Source organism: Carcharhinus amblyrhynchos, chromosome 27, assembly GCF_965287045.1.
Source record: "Carcharhinus amblyrhynchos chromosome 27, sCarAmb.v2.hapA, whole genome shotgun sequence".
Lineage (NCBI taxonomy): Eukaryota > Metazoa > Chordata > Chondrichthyes > Carcharhiniformes > Carcharhinidae > Carcharhinus > Carcharhinus amblyrhynchos.
In genome coordinates, this window is record NC_137350.1 from 15,672,712 (window position 1) to 15,693,658 (window position 20,947).

The following is a 20,947-nucleotide window of genomic DNA, read 5'->3' on the forward strand; positions in this document are numbered from 1 at the left end:
TGCAGCCACTTACTTTAGGACCCAAGGTGAAGTTTGTCAGGATCTGGGGAATTGCCAACTTTTAGTTCTAATTTAGTTTTAGTAGTTTACTCCATGCCCTTTCCCCAGTGACTATAATTGTTTTAAAGCTCCTCTGATTTTCAGTTTTCCAAACATCCAGTCTTTCGAAAGAATTCCCGATTTCTATTTTGTGAGCAAAATACTTCCTGATTTCACTCAAATATAAACCTGCTACAACAAGAAGAATATGTTCTCTTTCCTGATTTTCACAGAGTGAATAATTTATCTGTACTGCACATAATCAATTTTTTTTTACCATTTAAACGTCTCAATTAGGTCACCCTTCAGCCTTCTACATTCAAGCCGTTTGTCTGCTTTCACTACTCAATTCTCTAAACCCTGGTATAATTTCAATGAATCTGTACTGCGGTCCCTCCAAGGTCAATTTACCATTCCTGAAGTGCAATACCCAAAACTGATTTGTAGTAGTCCAGATGGACTCTGACCAAGGCTTTGCACAACTTTGTACAGAGTCCCATCAGAAAATGTATTATTCCATTAGCCTTTTTGATTTTTTTTAAATCTCTCTATAGGTTTTAAATAACTTGCGTATTTAAACTCCCACATGTATTTGTTCCCTTTCAGGTACTATTTCCTTATTTAGAAAATTTATGGATGTAACATTCTTCACTCCAAAGCGGATGACCTTGCATCAGCCCACATTAAACTACATCTGTCAGAGAGCTGTGACCACTCACTTAACCTATGCAACTTCCTGCTTCCAGTTGTAATACATATTCTCTTCTACTTCAACGCCAAGTGTAAACTTGTTTCTTCACACAAATCATTAATAAACCATCACCATGTCTGCACTGGACTATGTTGGAAAAAAGCATAAAGTTCTGCTTTTTATCTGTTTTTTTTCAAATTTGCAACCTGTGGAAAAGATCTGGAAAAATCTAGATCTAGTTTTTGTCATGAAATCCATTGATCTGTGTGCCTCTGGGTGTTAAATTATAAGTATGTGGACATTGTAATGTTTAAGGTACAGGATCTTCAAATGCTTGTTATATTGGTTTCTGCCCACCCTCTGGGCATGTTTTGATAGGTTCCCAGATCAGTTCAATAGTCAGTTTCAGGAAGTCAGCCACAAGCAACAGACAGGAACTCTTTTCTCTTTACCCCTCCGAGACACTCTTCTGTTATTATACCTCCTTTCACTCTGCCTTCCTCCAGTACCCTGCCCTCCAAATTCCCCACCCCAAATCCTCTTCCTGATCACCTGGCATCATGCCAGGTTCGATTTTCTTCGTTAGAAAAGCCTGCAACTTCCCACTGGGTCTTTTTTTTGTGCTATCCTTTGGTGGGCTCATCGAGGCATTCAAGTGTTTGCTCATCATGAGCAGCTTCCCTAATTTCCCTCCCCACTCTTCGCAGCCTTCCCAATTATTGTACCCACTTGACACTAACTATGCCAATGTTATCCAACAAACCTCCCACTACCAATCATATGGACATGCCAGTACATCAGTTATCACTCTCTAGGCATTATCCTTCAAAGTGTCCATTCACTTGAGAACATGGTAATTGCCACACATGAATTTGTGGATGATTGCACTGATTATGATTTTAATGGAAACCCAGGTGAGAAGTGATGATACCTTCCCACAATGATTTCTTCAGTACATGCCTCGATCAAACTACTTTACATTTTCATGATTTCAATCTCCATCGACTCATCAATTTCTCTTTCCTCCCTAAATCTCTCCCTCCATGTAAATTCCCCAACCCAAACTCACAGCCACTCCCTTCACCTTGCCAAGTCATGTCATCTTGGTACTGTTTCAATCACACAAGATCATCTCACCTTCTACTGCTCATCACCCACACCCAATGCCTACCGTATTTTATATCTGAATGCTGGAAAAAGCTGCCCCCAACTGAATTGTAACTGCACTTTCAAATTCTCAAACACCTAGCCTTTGGATCTCCATTTATACATTTCTGCAACTATTGGTTTATTCAGCTGTACCCTCACTTCCACCTTTGATATCCTAATCCCCAATAAAACTATTGCTCTTTCTCACCCCTGGCCATTGCCCCAGATACAGTTCTCATCTCCACTCACTTAACTCCAAGAGCTGCAGATTTGAAAGGACACAACGGATAACCAGTTGAAAAATCCACTACCAGATCTAGCTGGACAACTTATTATCAGGGACTGCTTTCATCTGCCAGAACTGTTCACTATTCTAGGATAATTCTGGAATACAAAGATAATTCCGGAATGCAAAGATAATTCCAGCTTCTTTTCTCAACCATAAACCACCTTCTTAAATCCTTCTCCTATTACCCTTACCTCCAGCAACTGCAAGAAGCGCATGGATTTTTCCGTCAATATGAACGGGACACTCCAATTAGCTGCCTCCGCCATGGTGCTCCCTTCCACTAGCCCACCTGACCAAACTTCCTTTAAATCTTTTTACTCTAGTTCTGAACTCAACTTACCCTTGATTCCCATTAAACTGCTGGTCACACAACTTCCCTTCTGGGTACTCATTCTAGCCAATATCGTAAGTGGTTTTCTTTTCAAATCTCTCTCTCTCCCACCAACCCCCCCCCCTCTGTTAAATCTGTCAGCACTCCCTCCTCAAAAACAAACTGCCTTTGATCTCAATGTCTTTGCAAACTCTCAACCCATCCTCTCACTTTCCATCTCTGTTTCCTTTCCAAAGTCCTTGAATGTGCTGCTGCCTTCCAAATCCACTCTCAACTTTCCTGAAACTCATGCTTGAATCGCTCAGATATCCACCTTCGCCACAGCCCAGAAAAACTCAAAGTCACAAATGGCATCCTGGGTGACTGCAACAAAACTAAATTATTCCCTCCTCGTCTTTCGACCTCTTTGCAACCTTCAGTATAGTTAAGCATACTGTTGTCCTTCAACACCTTTCGACTATCACCCAGCTGGGTGGGACGACTCTCAATTATCTAATCATTGCCAGAAATTGCTCTTCTTCCTGCTCCCATGTTACGGTCACCTCAAGTATCAATCCCTACTCTAATTTCTCCAACCCCCTAACCCTCCATGACCCTGGCTGTCCACCAACTCTGGTCGCCTGTACATTTGTAATTATAATTGCAGAGCTGCTGGTGTCTGTGCCTTTTGTTGCCCGGTCCTCAACTTTGGTAGGTCATGCCTCACAAACCTTACTGAGTTCTTTGAGAAGGTAACCAAAGAGGTAGATGAGGGTAAAGCAGTTGATGTTATGGACATGGATTTCAGTAAAGCATCTGACAAGGATCCACACAGTAAGCTATTGCAGAAGATACGGAGGCATGGGATTGAGGGTGATTTAGTGGTTTGGATCAGAAGTGGGCTAGCTGCAAGAAGACAGAGGGTGGTGGTTGATGGGAAATGTTCATCCTGGAGTTCTGTTACTAGTGGTGTACCGCAATAATCTGTTTTGGGGCCACTGCTGTTTGTCATTTTTATAAATGACCTGGATGAGGGCATTGAAGGATGGGTTAGTAAATTTGCAGGTGACACTAAAGTCAGTGGAGTTGTGGACAGTGCAGAAGGATGTTGCAGGGGGACATAGATAAGCTGCAGAGCTGGGCTGAGAAATGGCAAATGAAGTTTAATGCAGAAAAGTGTGAAGTGATTCACTTTGGAATGAGTAACAGGAATACAGAGTACTGGGCTAATGGTAAGTTACTTGGTAGTGTGGATGAGCAGAGGGGGTCTTGGTATCCATGTGCATAGATCCCTGAAAGTTGGTACCCAAGCTGATAGCGTTGTTAAGAAGGCGTACAGCGTGTTAGCTTTTATTGGTAGAGGGACTGATTTGAGGAGCCATGAGGTCATATTGCAGCTGTACAAAACTGTACGCACTTGGAGTTTTGCTTACAGTTCTGTTCGCCGCATTATAGGAATGATGTGGAAGCATTGGAAAGGGTGCAGGGACATTTACCAGGATGTTGCCTGGTATGGTGGGAAGGTCTTATGAGGAAAGGCTGAGGGACTTGAGGTTGTTTTCTTAGAGAGAAGGTTAAGAGGTGATTTAATCGAGGCTTACAAGATGATTAGATAGGGTGGACAGTGTGAACCTTTTTCCTTGGATGGAAATGGCTCACACAAGGAGACATAGCTTTAAATTGAGGGGTGATAGATATAGGACAGATGTCAGAGATAGGTTCTTTACTCAGAATGGTAAAAGCATGGAATGCCCTGCCTGCAACAGTAGTGGATTTGCCAAAATTAAGGGTATTTAAATGGTCAGTGGATAAACATATGATGATATTGGAATAGAGCAGCTTAGATGGACTTTAGATTGGTTTCAGCTGGCACAACATGGAGGGCCGAAGAGCCTGTATCGCACTGTAACCTTCTATGGAATTCCCTCCTGACCTCCGCGCCTCACTTTCCTCCTTAAACCTACTTCTAAGCAAGCTTTTGGACCTAATGATCCTTGTGGTTATATGTCATACTTACATGGGCAGCACGGTAGCACAGTGGTTAGCATTGCTGCTTCACAGTTCCAGGGACCTGGGTTCGATTCCCAGCTTGGGTCACTGTCTGTGTGCAGCTTGCACATTCTCCTCGTGTCTCTGTGGGTTTCCTCCAAGTGCTCCAATTTCCTCCCACAGTCCACACATGTGTGGGTGAGGTTGATTGGCCATGCTAAAATTGCCCCTTAGTGTCCTGAGATGCATAGGTTAAAGGGATTAATGGGTAAAATATGTTGGGATATGGAGGTCGGGCCTGAGTGGGATTGTGGTCAGCGCAGACTCGATGGACCAAATGGCCTCTTTCTGTACTGTAGGGTTTCTATGATTCTATACATATTCTCTTGTGGATTATCTTGAGTTGTCTCACTGTGTTAGACACCAAATGAATTTGTTGCAATGGTGGTGAAAATCCTCCAACAGGCACTTATTTTATTCTGCCAAACTGAGTATATCCTTTTACTGCCATTCTCTGCTTCCTTTCTCCCAATTAATTTCTAACCCAAGTCAAAAGGTCTGCAATTCAGGGCACTTTTTTTTTTACAACTTTCTAGGGAATCCTATTGAATGTCCACATAGATAACAATCCTTTACCTACCCAACTTCAGAAAATTCAACCAGATTAGTCAGACCTAATTTATCTTTAGCTCATTCTAATCAGTTCATTTGCTCCACTGCTCAAATTCCTCTATCCCCAAGGACAGATTCTAGTACTTTCCCCACAACTGACAAACTAACAGGCCTACATTTATCTAATTTATCCCACGCACCCTAAGTAATGAAATGACATTAGCAATTTTCCAATTTAACAGCACAATTTTTGAAACAAGACGGGATTGAAAGATCAACGGTTCTGCAATTTCTTCATCAACTTCAGTTAATAACCTAGAATGAAAATCATCAGACCTTGGAGATTTATCTATCTGTCCATCCTAAGACCCATTATTTTCACCAGTACTTTTTGACATAAATTAATATTGACTGCAAAAAGTTCCTTCCCTTGATTTATTCTTAGTATTTCTTCTGTCTCAAGCATTGTATCCTTTCTCCACTGTGAAAACTGATACCTAGTATTTAATAAATCTGCCATTACTTTGTTACCCAATACCATATCATTGTGCAGTAACAATACACAAAATAAAAGTGGATCATGCAAGAAATGTGTGATAGCTCTAAGGTTTGAATCTACATATCAAATAATTTGCACCTTGCAAAGCGAAACATTGAAACCAAATTCTACAAAATTAAGCACATCTGACAGATAGAGTTGTCTACAGCTCTTTGATTTTTTTTTTGTTTTTATTCCAATTCAATCAAATCAAGTCCAATTCAGAGTCTCAAGTTGAGACATTCCCGATCCAAGCTGATAAGACAGGGCTCTCACCTCCTGTCTTGGGCTTTATCTACATAATCCAAGCTGATTGGAGTAGGTGTAACTCCTCCTCCAAGGCTTGATCTCATTTGCATCTTAGCCAAAAAGCCAAGATGCCACTTTTAAAAATTGCTCCAAATGAAGCTGAAATGTAACCTAATGACTTCAACCAAGCACAGCATGTCGATACTACACTTGATCTTAGCCAAAAGGTGGAAGAATCGGTTTTTTCACATGAGTAGTAGTCACTGCTAGATCAGTTAAATCCAAAGATGTGCAGGTTAAGTTGAGTGGTCATGGTAAATTGACCCACATTTTGGGAGGATTAGCAGGGTAAATATGTGGGATGGGCCAAATGGCCTCCTTCAGTACTGTAGGGATTCTATGAAATCTATTAAATCAAAACATAAAATGATTTATTTTAACTGCATCTTCAAAAATTCCATATTTTGCAGGAATTTTAAACTTTTGTCACTACATACTTAAGTGCCATCTAAAAATACATAATCGGAGGCGGCCAACTTCAGCAAGTTGGAAAAGGATGTCCATGTTCTTACAACAGTCTGCGGCAGTTCAAGGCGGCAGCTTACCACCATCTGTTCAAGGCAATTAGGAATGCGCATTAAGTGCCTGTGTAACCAGCAAAGCCTACATCCCATGAACAAATAAAAAATCTGGTCTAGTTGGATTTGAATAAAGCATTGGTGGTCAAAACAGAAATTGAACAAAGGGGGACGGGGAAGAGCCTTCAAAAAGAAGATGGGGAAGACATCCAAAACTAGAGCTCCCTAAATGACTGAAGGTAGAGCTTATAACCAAGCAGAAAAGGTGGTTCATAACAATTGAGGTTTATAACACAGTGGAGCAGTAAACTGAATGTAGAAAGTACACAGGGGCTCCAAAAAAAGATAAGTGGAGCAAAGAGAACATGAGAACAGATCAGTACCATAAAAGGGAACCCAAAAGCCTCACAATAACACAGTAAAAGAATAGGCAAAGGAACAGTAGCATCAGTTAGGGACCAAAAAAGATCTTATGAAAGTAGACGACATGATTTGATTTATTGCCAAAAGTATTAGCATACAGTGAAAAGTATTGTTTCTTGCGCATCATATAGACAGATTAAAGTATTAAATGAATATTTTGCATCCGTCACCATTAAAGGAGGATCCCGTAAATGTAGCAGTAAAGGAGGATGCAGCACCAAGTTATGTAAAGAGGAAGTAGTAAAAAAAAATCAGCAATTTTGAAAAGACATCCAGCCCAGATGGGATACATCTCAGGTTACTCTGGGAAGCAAGGATGGAAATGGAAGACATTTGGCCACAATTTTCCAATCCTCCTCTCATATGCAAGTGGTCAGTCCCAGACGATAGACTGCAAATGTAGCAAACCGTTTGAAAAAGGAGAACGCGATAAATCAGGCAATTACAAGTCATAAGTACAGCTACAACACTGGCATCGACCAGACTCATGGAAAATTGCCCAGGTTTTAAGCCTGTCTACAAAAAGCAGGACAAATCCATCCAGCCAATTACTGCCCCATCAATATACTCCTGATCATCAGTAAAGTGATGGATAGCATGGTCAACAGGGTTATCAAGTGGCACTTACCACAAGTAAGCTGCTCACTGATGCTTAGTGAGAGTTCTGCTAGGACCACTCAGCTCTTGATCTCAGCAAGTCATTAATACAGGTTGCATATAGTTGGGGCTCTGAGGACCAAACCCTGTGGCACCCTGCTAGTTACATTTTGCTAGGATGTAACGAGCAGAAAAGGACACATTTATCCCAATTCTGTTTTCTTTTATTCAGCTAGTTTGCCACCCAAGCTAATAAATCACTAACGCTATGTGATCTTAACTGTGGATCAATCTTTTGTATAGCACCTTATCAAATGCCTTCTAGAAGTCCAGGCATGCGACAGCTACAGGATCGCCATTATCCATTTTGCTTGTTATATCTTTGAAGAACCCTAGCAAATTAGTTAAACACGATTTACCCTTCATAAAACAATAAAGGGTTTGACGGGTTGAGTTTTGACTTTCCAAATGTCCTGTTATTACTTCTTTAATAATGCATTCCAACAATTTCCCAACACAGATGTTAAACTAGCTGGTCTATAATCTTCTACTTTCTGCTTCCTTCCTTTTTTGAATAACAGCATTATATTTGCATTTTCCCAATCTGTTAGAACTTTTCCCACATCCAGGGAATTCTGGCATATTATAACCAATGGATCCACTATCTTCGCTGCCATTTCCATTAAAACCCCAGATGTAAGCCATCATGCCTACATCTACTGGTAGAAAAGGTTAAGGCACATGGGATACAAGGACAGGTAGCTAGATGGATTGAAAACTGGCTGGGCAATAGGAGACAGAGTAGTTGTCGAGGGGACCTTTTCGGGCTGGAGGCCAGTGACCAGTGGTGTGCCGCAGGGCTCAGTACTGGGACCTCTCCTCTTTGTAGTATATATAAACGACTTGGAAGAGAGCGTACGTGGTGTGATCAGCAAGTTTGCGGATGACACCAAGATGGCAGGATTGGCAGATACCAAGGAGGAATGTCAGGTGACACAGCAGGATATAGATAGGTTGGTATATTGGGCAGATAGGTGGCAGATGGAATTTAATCCTGACAAATGCGAGGTGATGCATTTTGGAAGGAATAATGCAGAGAGGAGCTACGTGATAAAAGGTAGGCCGATTAGGAGTATAGAAATACAGAGGGACCTGGGAGTGCAGGTTCACAAGTCTATGAAGGTGGCGACACAAGTAGAGAAGGTCGTGAGGAAAGCTTATGGAATGCTAGCCTTTATAGGAAGGGGTATAGAGTATAGGAGCTGCCGTCTAATGCTTCAGTTGTACAGAACGTTGGTTAGACCGTATTTGGAGTACTGCGTCCAGTTCTGGTCACCTTACTACCGGAAAGACGTGGAGACTCTGGACAGAGTGCAGAGGAGGTTTACCAGGATGTTGCCTGGCATGGAAGGACTGAGTTACGAGGAAAGGTTGGAGAAACTGGGACTCTTCTCCTTGGAAAGACGGAGATTAAGGGGGGACATGATAGAGGTATATAAAATACTGAAGGGAATAGATAGAGTCAATAGTGGCAGGCTGTTCCCTAGACTGGGGACAATTACGAGAGGTCACGATCTAAGGGTGAGGGGGGAGAAGTATAATTTGGATATGAGAGGAAGGTTCTTCACGCAGAGCGTCGTGGGGGTATGGAACACGCTACCGAGTAGGGTGGCGGAGGCAGGCACGTTGGACTTGTTTAAGGTTTACTTAGATAGACACATGAGCGAAACAAGGATGGAGGGTTATAGTAGAGGGTATTAAATAGGGTCAGAGCCTCAGGACGACACCGGAAATGTAGAATTACATGTTAACGTTTTTGTCTTTTTATTCCACAGGTGTTGGTCCACCTTGTTGTCAAACAAGATGCATGCACACGGTGGGTCGTGCATGGGCTGCTCTTGGAGGTTCCGGAGTGGCCTAGTACTTAGTGTCGGTGTGTGTGCTTAATCCTGGACCAGTAGACGGGCGCCGCAACAGCTCAGTGACTAGCACTGCTAAGCTGTGCAGATACATGGATTTAGGCCTGTGTCTGTGGGAGTTTGTGCATTCTCCCTGTGGTTGCATGGGTTTCCTCCGGGCGCTCCAGTTTCCTCCCACACCCCAAAGATGTGCTCTTAGGCTGATTGGTATACCAAATTGACACTATTCTCCCCTGAATCTGGCTAAGTTAGGGGTTCCACTCACATACACACAGGGCAGGGTAGGTGTAGGAGGATGCGGCGGCGCGGGCTCGTTGGGCTGAAGGGCCTGTTTCCCGTGCTGGGTTGTTCTTTGCTCTTTGTTATGCCCTGGGGACTTGTCTGCCTTCTAACCTTATAGTTTGCTTAGCATTTTCCCCTATTAACAATGATTGTTCCAAGTTCTCTTTTTTCTACAGCTTCTGCATTACCCATTACCGTTGGCATGGCACTAGCGTCAACCACTGTGAAAACATTGATTTTGTGTCTCCACAATTTCTGTGTTCCCCACTATTAACTCCCCTGTCATCCTCCAAGGGTCCAACACTACCTTTAGCCACTCTGCTTTTATATATCTCTGGAAGATATTGATATCTTTTTATATTTACATAAGTTACTTTTGCTCTTTTTACTACTTTTAGTAACCCTTTGTTGATCTTTAAAAGTTGTCCAATCTTCCAGCCCACCACTGGCTTTTGCCATATGGTATGCCTTAGTATTTGCGTTTGTCTTTATGCTATCTTTAATTGCTTTGCTTAGCCACAGATGTTTCTTCCCTCCTTACAATATTTCTTCCTCGCTGGAATGTGTGTTTTTTGGGAGGAATTGGCCATCTCCTTAAATATCTGCCATTCTCATCAACTGTCTTCTTTCAGTCTACCAGAGCCAAATCTATCCTCACGCATAGGTACTTTTGTTTAACTTCGGAATGATAGCATGGGACTCCAGTTCCTCACTCTCAAAACTGAATTTGAAATTCTACAGTGCTAAGATCACTCCTCTCTAGAGGATCCTTAACTACGAGATCATTAATTACATTCACTCCTTCCACCATTAACACAGTGGTAGCATGCTACCTTTAAGATGTACTGCAGCAACTCACCAGGTTCTTTTGACAGTCTCTTCCAAACTTGTGACTGTTGTCACCTAGAAGGACGAAGGCAACAGTCACACGTGAAGAACACCACCTGAAAGTATCAGCCATATTACACACCATTCTGCCTTAGAACTCTATCAGTATTCCCTCAGTTGCAGAATTAAAATTCAGGAACTCACTTCCTCACAACACTGCAGATGTACACACACCATTTCAAGAAATAGGGTCACCATCACCTTCTCAAGGACAATTAGAGATGAGTAAATGTTGACCTTGTTAGTAATGCTCACCAACCCATGAAAGAATTTAAAAAAACATACACAATGTATAAGATACTCAGAAATTAGACCTCAGTATAGACAAGAGACATCATGACACAATCAGCACATCCCAAAAACTTAAAAGGCAAGATCCTACAAACACACAGCGAGACCCTGATCAGACACAAATAACCCTCAGAACTTTCCCTTCCATAAGCAATTTCTCATGTTTCCTGATCCAGTATTTCCAAAAGCTCAAGCTCAAAGCTTTACACACAACTGGAAAGAAGATAGAAAGAAAGTAATCGAGAGCTTTATAAACCATGTTCAAACGCGTGCATGTGCTATTTCTTGTACTTCCTCAACAGTACTAGATCAGAAATTTTCTCTGATCTCAGGAACTTGAGGGAGGATAGATGGAGCCTTGATAGGTTGAACATGTCACAAGTTTTCTTGTTGGTGCATGTGAACAAAACTAACTTCAATATTTGTCCCACGCACTAGATATTGTCACATTCCTTCAGTCTATGTAGTCTGCATCTTGCTGTGCTAATCACTGTTAGATGCTAATCAAATTGGAATGGCCTCCAGCAATCTAACAACATAGCCACAGCCTGAAATTCAGCACAACGCACATCTACCAAGTTGATAAATCCATGTGAGGCAGCAGGTTTCAGAACATCTGTCCAAAGTTGCGATCCAGTCAACTTACAACTTGCATAGTACAGGTTGGATCTAATCTTTCAAAAGGTTCAGTAACCTGACATTCAGTCCAACAACATTACAGGCTGAAGATTTGTCTGCTTAAACATATTTCTCAGTAAATGGGAGATAGAATTGTGCTGCACTGTGGTCACAAAATTGAAAGCACTTACTTCTACCAGCAAAGTTAGTCAAAAATATTTAGATCCATAGGTTTTCAAATCTCTCAAACATGGCACAAGTTATGAAGCACTTTATTGCATCTTAAAAGCGTTAAGCAAATGGGAAGCTATTATAATCAATTTATAACCAGCGTTGCCTGCAGTTCAAAATGATATCAAATATCCTTTTGCGTAGGCCTTGGTCTGACTGGGACAACGGCATAGAATACTTTCTGAAATCTATTACCAAAGATTTATTCTAAAGTCTCAGATTTAATTCAATCAATAAAGTAACTGATATTAAGCAGTGTGTATTAATTTTGGCGAATGAATTCCATTAAAAGGAACAGGAATAAATCTTGTAAATAATTGCAATTTTACCAAAGAGAGCCAAAAATCTTTTGACTGAGAACCCCTTATTATTTTGAGCACCTGTAGTGCAGTGGTCAACATGTTCACTTCACACATGAAAGACCCTTGCCTCAAAACTAGAGCTCATTCTACATGAAAAGTTGCTCAAAATATTTATGACAAAAATAATTTTAACCTGACTGCAATGTTTTTTTTAAGAATTATCCACTTTCAGAAATAGGTTAAACAAAACACACACATAAAATAAAACAATTTTGTGTCATTTACTTCAAAAAAAGTTATTGGTCAAAAATAAAATTCTCCATTTCTTTTTTCGGGTCTGCAATAGTTTTCGTTACAATCTGCAATAATCAACCTTGTTCAGAAGTCAAGTAAAGTGTATCCCAAATGGTCAATAAAGCAGTCTAATAACTGACAATAAATACTACTCCAGTAGGATTTGATTCATATCATTTTTGAAACAGCACAGATGTCCCTCAAAACACCATCACCCATATGATGACATTTCAGGATACTTCAGTGAATTAATTCCTCACACATCACTTCTCGTCAGTGATCATATATCCCTTACAAATCTGTAATCCTTCAGTTTTCCTCCTCTGTAGTGACAATTTTAAACTACTTGCACTGTTGCATTTGATTTTTCTCTCCAAGCTGTTTCTGAAGATGGTAATATCAGCAAACCACATTAGGCGGCTTGGATTCAGAAATAACCGATAGGTCTGCAGAAATTAAACAAACAGGAGTAAAAAGAACACAAACTATTTTACTGACAAAAGAAACAAGTAGTCTTTTAAAAAAATCTACCATCCACTCTAGCAGCAGTTAACTTAATGTATGGTCTAGCACTATTTTAACTTGATTCTCTTTCAGGGATATACCATGGTCAACTCCTTTCTCTAAGGCAAAGGCCCTGTTTTCCCTTTATAATGATTCAAGTGCATGGTAAAATTTGGGCAGACATAAAATCATGCACATTGCTGTTACGGATTTAGTCGCGTCTGTTCTACAACACCACCAATACATCAGATTTACAAGTAAACAAGACTACTGTTTCTCACTCTCTCTCAGGAGGACCATACTTAAAAATGTAACATTTTTACCTCCTAAACATTCATGGCAATGATATTAAAAGTACTTGTTTAAAAGTGCACTCCACAGCAAGCTTTTAATTATAGCTGCTTTGTGCTCATATGATTCTCATATCTTTTGATTTTCCTCCTGGTCGTGTATAGACCAGTGTCGGCTGGTAACACTAAAACTGAAGGTGTGACACAAATAGAAACAGGAGAATTCCATTCAACCCCTTGAGACTTGTTCCATCATTCAATTAGACATGGATGATCTGTACTTCACCTCAGTTTACTCACCACACCCTCAACATGCTTAACAAAAGATCAGAGTCCTGAAATATTCAGCAATCCAATCTACATGGCATTCTTTTTGAGGGGTGGGCAGAGGAGGAGCTTCCAGATTTGCATATCCTTTTGAAGGAATGTTTCCTCAATGACCAAGCTACAATATTAAGATGGTGCTCGATTCCCCACAGAAAACAAATTATTTGCATATCTTCTAACAAATCATTTTGACTACTTCAATTCGAACTCAACTTGCTACATTTAGAGGAATTCAGATCAATTTTTGTGTCTTCATAATTCTTTAAGCCTTGGTTTAAGGGAATCTGGGCTGATCCCCATCCAAAGCTGATATCTTTCTTGAGGTTTGGTGTCTAAAACCGAATTCCAGATGAAGTTTGCCTAAACCTAACAACTAACTTCCCCACTTATGTTATAAGCTCTCTTGATAAACAGCACCATTCAATTAATATTTTTGATTATAGTATACCAAATCAAAATATTAATACTATCCTCAAATCTTCTAACTACCTTGGTCACAAAGCTGAATATTTTCCAAAAAGGATGAAGCTCCATATTTGATTACTGAAAGCATCTTTCCTTTGTATTGTATTATTTCTGCAACACTAATTGATAACAGTGCAACTTCACCTCAACGTCACAAGTCCAATGATCTATATCCTAAACCAATTCAATTTAAGGACAGAGAAAGAAACAGGAAAAGGGAATAGGTGAATTAGAATTAAATTAGACACAGAAGGAGAAATTAAGAGGGAAAAAAGATTGGGTTGTGAGAAGATAAAAAACAGACTACAGAAAAGGAAGTGTTTGTTTTAAGATGTTAATTTAAAAATCATGAGGAACAATTTACTACTGCAAGTTTGAGACTTCAGCTTCAGTTACTACTTTTCTGGATCTCAAGATGCAGGTCAGGATAAATTAACAGGGTCCTTACAAAATGAAGTACTAGCCTTAAATTCTGCAGCAAGATTAATTCTCAAAGCTAGTACTTTCGTGACACTTGCGAGGTTTTGGCAAGCTCCTTTTTTGCCAGGCTAAATGTCAAAACAATGTAAAACATCCAGCAATTTATGGCAAACTACAACTCATAACATGTCTCTTTATCACTGCAAATGTTGTTGACTTTTTATTATTATTGGTGGAGGGCTAGAACTTGCTAATATTTTTCCAACAAATGTTAGGCTGATGTTTTTGGATTATAAATTGTGTGCTTTCATAGCAACAGAATACAGTAGCCTATGAGATAGGCATCTTTCAAAAATGAGAGAAATTCAGTCTATTCTGAGTTTTCAATATTGGTTTGTAGCATCTTCATTGCTAAGGGTAATTTCAAATAAAGGAACACTCATCTGTATAGAACAGATCGGGATGAATTTACTAAAAAAAACTTCACAAATGATCAAGGTTGACAGTTCAATAATTAAATCATGACTTAAAAAGATATACTACATCAACTAGAGCAAGAAGGGCATATCAATCATATTGACATGTTGTAAGCACAAATGTATTGAAGACATATTTAATATACATATAAATGTGAGTTGTCATAAATTACTTAATCCTCAATTATAATGAGGTGTTCCTTTTTCAGTGGAATAAAACTCACCTTTCCTGATTAATCACAGTATTTGCGTACTTCAACAAAATAATTTGCTGTGGGCAACTTCTTCACCACAATATTCAGATAGAACCATGCCTGTAAAAGAAAAACAAAAAGTTGCTGAACTGGCTCCATTTCATTTTATATTAAAAGCACTTTGTCCATGGGTGTTAGTCATGCAAGATAGTAACTTAGCAACCCAAGGTAAAAACATCTGAAATCATTCGGCATGTGAATTCAGGCCATGTTTAATGAAAGAAGAAAAGTTCCTTTCAGAAGGAGAGTTCTGCTTTTCTCTAAGAAAAACAGGTTTCTTCCCGTTTTGATCATCAAGCTATCTGCAACCAAGAGTCAGCAAGCATTCAGTTCCAAAGCCACCACTGTTACACTTAAACTAGATACTGATATTCCAGAAACAGCCAGAGAGGATGGTTCTTTCATCAGAACTTCGTCCCTTTCTAGCGATGAGGCAATAGCACACTGACAATCCAAATGATTACTGGGACTGAGATGTGTGTTGCAGAAAATTCCAAGTCTACATTTAACAAACTGAGGTAAAAAGCTGCTGCAATTATGTCCTATTCAAATAAAACAAAAAAAATTATATCCCAACAATTAATAGCTACTATTTTAAGCTATCCCAAAAAGATCAAAGGAACATTGCCACGTTCAATGCTCTTAACTCCCAAGATGAGATGCCTACAATTTAAACCGGAGCTTTCAGTTGGAGAAAAATGGTTCATAAAAACTCTCAGGAATAAACAGATATTTTCAGGATTGGTCAGGAATGTGGTTGAGAGAACAAGCTTACAATAGTTCCAATACTGTTCTTGTGATAACACTATTGGTCAAAATTGACAGTCTGTTTCTTCAGTTTTTATATTCTCCTTGGAGATAGTCTACAAGGTTAATCTTGTACATGTTGCAAAGACGTTTCACTGTAGCGGCATCATTTTTTGTTAGAAACAATCCACAACTTGCCGTTTATATTTAGTCAGGTCCACCATTTCACTTAGTTCTCTGAATTATTGCATAAATAACATTAATTGATGATAAATACAAGAAAAAATGGAGTGCCTTGCCTATGTTTATTGTTGCTGTCAAAGTAACAACTGCATGTCGTAATTCAACTGCTACTGGGGCAGTTCGAGCGTGTGCGTCTCGGTCTGTACAGGTTTCAGGGCCTGTCATTTGTGTCACTTCAGGGAGTTTTACCTCAACTTCTAGCATGAACCCTTTCACTGAGGTCAACATGGTGCCATAGCTGCAGAAGCAACCCTTTAGCGCCTTGCCAAAATAGTTATTCTTCACAGATGCGCGTGGGATTTGATGTTGCTACAGCCAAGCCTGATCCCATCTAAAATACCGGCACACAACTAGGTCAAAATGGGGTCACTTGCTATCTCAAAAATGTTGAAGTCCTGCGCTACCTTAACAGCCCTGTTACAACTCTCAGTTCACCTCAACAAACCCCAAGAACCTTTGGTACCTACCCTGGGTATCTGTGACACAATAAGATATTTATACCAAACAACAGCAGAAATGGGATATCTTTTATAGTTAGAATCATATTGGGGGAGCCATTTGGTCTGTTGTGGCTGTACCATTTTCTTCCCAGGGCTATCCAATTACTTTGACCCCCACCCACTCTTGCGTCAGAGCTCTACAAATTCCCCTTTAGTGAAATAGCCAATCCTCTTTTGAAAGTTACTATAGAATACACTTCCAGCACCTCTCTCTCTGCAAACTCTTATTTGCTACCCCGGCTCTTCCCAACCTCAGATAATTTGATCATTATCTTAAATCTGTGTCCCTCTGTTACCACAGCTCCCGCCAGTGGGAAGTCATTTCTCCCCGTTTGTTCTATCGAAATTCCTCAAATAAAATCACTCCTTAACCTTCACTGCTGTAGGGAGAGTACTCCAGCTTCTCTAATTTCTCCACATTACTGAAGTCCCTCATCTCTGGTACTATTCCAGTAAATCTCCTCTGCACCCCTCTCCTAGGACTTGGCACCTATTTAAAAGGTACTGAGGGATACGTTTCCGAATGGAAGGCTGTGACTAGCGTTGTTCCACAGGGATCAGTTCTGGGACCTATATTGTTCATAGTATACATAAATGAGTTGGAGGAAAATGTAGCTGATCTGTTTAGTAAGTTCACAGACGACACAAAAATTGGTAGAGTTGCAGACAGTGAAAGGATTGTCAGAGGATATAACAAAATATAGACTGGTTGGAGACTTGGGCACAGAAATGGCAGATGGAGTTTAATCCGGACAAGTGTGAGATAATGCATTTCGGAAGGTCCAATACATGTAGGAATTATACAGTAAGTGGCAGAACCCTTAGAAGTACTGATAGGCAGAGAGATCTGGGCGTACATGTCCATTCATCACAGAAAGTGACAACACAGGTGGATAAGGTAGTCAAGTAGATATGCTTGCCTTCATCTGTCGGGGCATCGAGTATAATAATTCGCAGGCCATGCTGCAGCTGTACAGAACCTTAGTAAGAATATTGTGTACAATTCTGGTCGCCACACTACCAAAAGAATGTGGATGCTTTGGAGAAGGCACAGAAGAGATTTACCAGGATGTTGCCTGGTGTGGAGGGTAACAGCTATGAGGAAAGGTTGGATAAACTCGGTTTGTTCTCACTGGAATGACGGAGGTTAAGGAGTGACCTGGTAGAAGTTTACAAGGTTATGAATGTACAGTCAGATGCTCTTTTCTCAGATAGAAAAATCAAGTATAAGGGGACATAGGATTAAGGTGCACGGGGAAAAGTTTACAGGAGATCTGAGAGACAAGGTTGGTGAATGTCTGGAACGCGCTGCCTGGGAAGGAGCAGGTACGATAACAGTATTTAACAGGCAATACATATGAATAGGATGGGAATAGAAGAATACAGACTCCATAAGCATATGTGGTTTTACTTAAGGCAATATCATGACCAGTGCCGGCTTGGAGGGCCGAAGAGCTTTTTCCTGTGCTGTACTTTTCTTTCTTCTTTGAGACACAGAGGTTATGTAATCACAAGGAACCCATTTTCATTATTTAGGCCTCTATTTTAAAGCCCTACATCCCATACGTTCAGCTTATTTTCCTCCTTAAAACCGAAAAATAAACCCTTACATAAGCATTTATCAGTACTCTGAGAACATGCATCATTTGACCAACTAATAGTAGGCAATGCAACTATCAGGTGAAACATTTTGGGTGATGAATACCATTTCTAACAATGCTTAAGTATTTTTGCTGCACTAAAGTGCCTACCTAGATTGCACACTTAAATTCGAGAGTAGTGTTTGAGGGCAGCACAGTGGCAGTGCTTAGCACTGCTGCCTCTCAGCACCAGGGACCTAGTTTGATTCCCCGGCTTGGGTCACTGTACGGAGTCTACATGCTCTCCCCGTGCCTGCATGGGTTTCCTCTGGGTGCTTTGGTTTCCCCCCACATCCAAAGATGTGCAGGTTAGGTGCATTGGCTATGCTGATTTCTCCCTTAGTGTATCAGAACAGGCACCCGAGTGTGGCTACTAGGGGATTTTCACAGTAATTTCATTGCAGTATTAATATAATCCCACTTGTGACTAATAAACAAACATAATAACTCTATGGACAATTTGCCAAAAGGTGTGATGACAGATCGCTTTGCCTATACCCGACCAGCTTGCAAAAAGTGGCCTATATGAAGATTTACACAATATTTCAATGACTTAAAAACTGAACTTCAAACGTTGAGCTAGGAACAACACTAAAGACAATAAAAAAAATTGGCTCCTACCCTGCACTTCACAAGCTAGTATTTCTGACTGCTTTAAGTGTACACTTCCTGATAAGATGAGTGATGGACAAAGGTGATTTACAATATTTCAAGCAGATTTTTTTAAACAATTCATTTCCTCCTTCCTACAGCACACAACCCTACCTATTTTTGCCCTTAAAAGCAAAATGCTTAACAACTTTATTGGATTCACTTTGCAAAAAGCATAAAAGGCCAAAGTAAGTGGCAATTCAAAAGTTTTTTGTTTGAAGTTTAAGTTTTTATTCATTAGTGTCACAAATAGGCTTATATTAACTGCAGTAAAGTTACTGAGAAAACCCCCTACTTGCCACACTCTGGTGCCTGCTCAGGTACACTGAGGGAGAATTTAGCATGACCAATGCACCTAACCAGCACATCTTTCAGACTGCGAGAGGAAACAGAGGTTCCCAGAGGAATCCATGCAGACACAAGAGCGAACATGCAGATTCCACACAGAATGGCGCAAGCCGGGTCCCTGGCCACTGTGAGGCAGCAATGCTAACCACTGTGCCACCATGCTGCATATGAAAGTTCTAAAGAAAAACAATACTGACAAATGCTGCAATTCCATACTGATCATAGGAATGATTACACCACCAGCCAAACTTAAAATGCTTCTTTATCAAAATTGTGACATGGTGATTTTAGAAAGTAATTTAGAATAGTTTCTAACATCATAACTGCAAACGTGTTACTAATCAGAATTTTAAATAAATATTTCAATAACTGCACAGGTTAGGTTAATTGGCCATGGAAATAAGGCCTGAGCGGGGTTATGATCATTGCAGACTCAATGGGTCAAATGGCCTCCTCCTGCACTGTAGGGATTCTCTGATTCTATGTTTCAAAACATGTAAACATATACAAATTTATACTTAAAACAGATATTCAATAGTAGTTCAGTGAAAATTCTATAAAATACTTTGATTTTCCTAAGCAGTTTGGTGTTTACAAAAGGAAGTAATGAATTTTCTCTGCTGCTCCCAAACAGACCCTATCTCAAAGCATTATGGAAGTAGTTTGATTTATTACAAAGACTTACAGCTAGATAAAGCAGCATTCAGATGTCAATTACTAAAGTTTTTCCCCAGATTCTGCATTCACAATATATTGAACTCCACTATTATCACAATTTAAGCAAGTTAAAGCTGACATTCAAACTGTTTAATTTCTAAAATAATGATAATTGGTTAATTACTTTATTATGGAAATATTTCAAGTTAGTCGTCTTGAAATCTAACGTATATTCTTTTTCAATCTGACTGCTATTGTAATAGCTGCCACATCCAAACACATACTCCAGTATATAACATTGGAAGAACTGTTCATTTTGACAGGAAAAATAAAAAGGCATATTATCTAAATGTTGAGATTTCAGAGCTTTCAAATGCAGAGGTATCTTGGGATACTAGTGTATGAATCACAAAAGATTAGCATGCAGATATAGTATGTAATTAGGAAAGCTAATAAATTACAATTTACTGCAAGGGGAATTGAATACAGAAGTAGGGAGGTTATGCTTTAGTCATATAGGGCATTGGTGAGACCAAATTTGAAGTAGTGTATGGTATCAGTTTGTGAATATCTTGGAAGCAGTTCAGAGAAAATTTACAAAACTAATACCTCACTGGGCAGGTTGTCTTATGAGGAAAAATCACAGGTTAGATTGGCAGCTACTGGAGTTGAGAGTAATAGATGACTTGATTGAAACATACAAAATCCTGAGGGGTGTTGACGGGGTAAATGTTGAGAGGTGTTTTCTCTTTTGCAAGTATTAAGTACTAGGGACGACTGTTTAAAAATAAGGGGTCTCCCATTTAGGACAGATGAGGAGAATATTCTCTCGCAGAGGATTACGTCTCTACGAAACTTCCTTCCTGAAAAGGCAGTTTAGTCTTGATAAGCTAGGAAGTGAAATTATCAAGGATGGACAGGTACGTGGGGATGAGGTTGCCACCAGAATTGTCATGCTTTTATTAAATATTGAGTAAGCTCATAAGGACCGACGGGCCTGTTCCTGCTCCTGCTCCTAATTCATATGTTTGCATATTAAGACACTTAGTGGAAAATCTATAAATAGTCCTTCACAATTTCAACAACTGTTGTAATTAATACCATTTGAAATGCTACTATTGCAGGTAGAACTGGGA

General features: G+C 39.9%; 1 protein-coding gene across 6 annotated transcripts in view; it reads right to left on the reverse strand.

Moving 5' to 3' along the window:
- LOC145359145 (speckle-type POZ protein) overlaps window positions 1-20,947 on the reverse strand; it is a 117,853-nt gene that overhangs the window by 62,949 nt on the left and 33,957 nt on the right. For 5 of the 6 annotated variants that reach the window (XM_080213556.1, XM_080213557.1, XM_080213560.1 and 2 more), the window contains one exon: window positions 14,996-15,085. The gene's annotated coding sequence lies outside the window, so the exon portion shown is untranslated. Of the gene's footprint in view, window positions 1-10,524; window positions 10,569-14,995; window positions 15,086-20,947 lie in introns of all 6 variants that reach the window. The other variant, XM_080213562.1, reaches the window with a different exon arrangement.